Genomic DNA, 3,179 nt, shown 5'->3' on the forward strand with positions numbered 1-3,179 from the left:
TCTTTACTAGCCACATTCCTAATGATCTAGGGAACAGGTTTTGGGGAAGTGTTAAAGTTAGAGCTCCACATAAGCATAGGTCTTTACAATTTTAAGTGTATTCTTAATTAGACTAGATGAAGAGGTAGGATTGAGCATGGCAGGCTCTAAGGCTTTAAGACCTATTTCAAATTCAGAAACATTTTTCAGATACAAAGCTCTGGGGGACGTAAACACAACTGTTTGGACAAACACTGTGTGAGCAGTTGCCATCCAGCTGAAAAATGAAAGACAGTTCTCAGTGTCTTAGTATATGTCTTTCAGCACGAGCAACAAAGATCTCTAAACTTGCTCATCTACTGTTGGACAATGGTTTTGCGTACTATGTATTCAGATCCTGATTGCTCTTCCCAGATATCGGATTGCAGTCTGGAGGATGGCATGGTCAAGCATCTCTGGTCTGAATGTTATGTAAGGGTTGTTTTCCCTCACCTCTGATTGGCTCATAAAGAGCTGATCAGCCAATAGCTGGGCAGAAGATGATAGGGCAGGACTTCTGATCTCAGGCCGGAGATCCTAAGAGTAGGGAGTAGAGGAGAAGGAGAGAGGTGTGCCCGTGTGGATGGACTAGGAGGACTTGCCCTGAGGTGTCAATGAGAGAGTGGGAATGAGGACACTCATGGATCAGAGCAAGCTAAGGCAAGACCAGGTGGCAAGTAGTGGTGCATTTGGTTGCGTAGTAACAGTCTAGTCAGATTAGAATGGCCCAGAACCTGGCCAGCTTAGTGCCAGCCGCTTATTAGTAGAAGTACCAGGTCTCTGTGCCTGTCTTTGGGAGCTAAAACAGACTAGAGTGGGAGTGCAGTTGTTTAGGAGCAAAAGGGGTAAGATAACCCCCAAGGATGACATTTACAACGTATTATAAAAACAACCCTCCAATAGCTTACCAAATGTCAAAGACATATTTGAAGAACAGAGGCTTGGCACATGGGAAAAGGCTTAGCTGTGGCTGCCCTTGTTTCCTGCTAATTTTCCTGTCATCTGCAGTGAGTCCACAGGTGACATTTTCTTCCTTTATGTAACTGAACATTTAGTTAATTCAAGTAGAGGTGAGTTTGTATTTCTTCCTTTGTCAGCAACTCACAGAAAATATTTTTCTATTTTATGCTAGCTGATGACACACACTTATAACCCTAGCATACAGGAGGCAGAGGCAGGAGGCTCACCACAGGCTCTAGGCCAGTTTGGTCTACATAGAGTTCTGGGGCAGCCCGGGCTATGTAGTGAGACTGTTTCAAAAACAACTAATATCAGAGCTAGTGGTCGATAGATTAAGCAACCGAAGAGTTTCCATATGCCCAGCAGACAGGCCCCCTGGGGTTAGGGTGGCCTTGCCCAGCAGACAGGCCCCCTGGGGTTAGGGTGGCCTTGCCCAGCAGACAGCCCCCCTGGGGTTAGGGTGGCCTTGCCCAGCAGAGAGGCCCCTGGGGTTAGGGTGGCCTTGCCCAGTCTAATGGCACTTCCAGCAGGAAGGTAGAGGCAGAGGTTTGTTTCTATGACTTTGGCATACAATCACCCAAGATCCCCTGCAAGGACCACTGGCCCTGATCAAATCTCCCAGTCATAGCCACAGAGGACTCAGAGAGCTCTGTCTGCATGTATTTGTCTCCTCAGGCATCTACTGCCATATTTACTGGCGCGCTTAGCTTAGGTGGCGAGCTGTCCAGTTACGGAGTTTCCGAGCCCGTGTCAGTGCTCTGTATTTGGGCTGAGTCACTCTGAAATTCATCAGATTCGTCTCCAGGATCCACTTACCTTGCAGCTTCAACTAAACTATTTCCTGCATCTTTCCTCATCTTTCCAGTTAAAATATGACTGCATTATTCTTGTAAATTACTAGTTCGATGTAGTTTTTATTTCATTTCAAAGAATGCACAAACATCCAATATTTTATAGATTTAAAAATCATTTTAATTTGATAACTACCACTTATTGAATGTGTAGTTAGAACTTGTAAACTGGATCGTTCTTATTTATAGTCTGGAATTAAAATGCAGGGTAAATGATTGGAACAACATGACTAACGACTAATGCAAGGTCTGATCACCAGAACCGGCAAAATAAAGTTCTCTTGTGTTTTATGTTCCAGAGCCAGTGCGGAGTGGCTGCTGAGGGCTGCGTTCATTGCGTTGGACCTGCGTAGAAGAAGCTGCCCTGTTGTAGGGGTGTGGCTGTGGTGGTTAGTTTGTTCATATTCATTTAGACAGGCCAATACTGTAGTCTGGGTGCCATCATCTTCCTTTTACAGGAAATTGATTCATTTTGCTATAAATAAAACAGATTGTGGGGAACATATATGTTATATATTTATTATATTATATATTTATACATTTATTATATTTAACATAATTAATAAACATATTAGATTATATAAAATATATACTATAAAGTAGATAATTTAAAGCTAATTAGTATATTATTTGTTTTAAAATAAGTTTTAAAAGTTACAGCTTAATAGAGGCTGTAGAGATGGCTCAACCATTAAGAGCACCTTCTGGTCTTTCAGAGGACTGAGGTTCAGTTCCCAGCACCCAATGATGGCTCACAACCATCAATAACTCTCAAGCTGTAGGGGATCTGACCTCTATGGGTACCAGGCATGTGCACAGTACATAGACATGGATGCAGGCAAGACACACCCATATACATAAAAGTTTTATTTAAAAGTTACAAATAATATATACGTATATTATATACTTATATATAGTATATAATATATTGTCTAATATATAAATTTATATTATATAATATATGTTATATAAATTATATATTATATATATTATAAAGGAAACATATGTAAAGGAAGCATTTATTTGTTATATGTAGTAATAGACACCTTTATATATAAATGCTTTCTTTAGGAAGAATGAGAGCCTATAGGCACATGAAAGGAAGTAAAAGACTCCTTCATAATTGATGGAGAAAAATTACTCTGCTCTCCCTGTGCAGAGAGGCACAGACAGAAGCCGTCAGCCTCTGACCGTGGGACCCTGCTGTCTGTACTGTCCTTCCTATACCACAGACACCATTCCTCCTCGTTGGCAGTGTCTCTTCTCCAAAAGTGTCAGCGTAGGAGGTTTGTGTGTCAGTCAGAACCAGGTTTGTGTGTCAGTCAGAGCCAGGTTTGTGTGTCAGTCAGA

This window comes from Mus pahari, chromosome 4 (genome assembly GCF_900095145.1).
Source record: "Mus pahari chromosome 4, PAHARI_EIJ_v1.1, whole genome shotgun sequence".
Classification (NCBI taxonomy): Eukaryota; Metazoa; Chordata; class Mammalia; order Rodentia; family Muridae; genus Mus; species Mus pahari.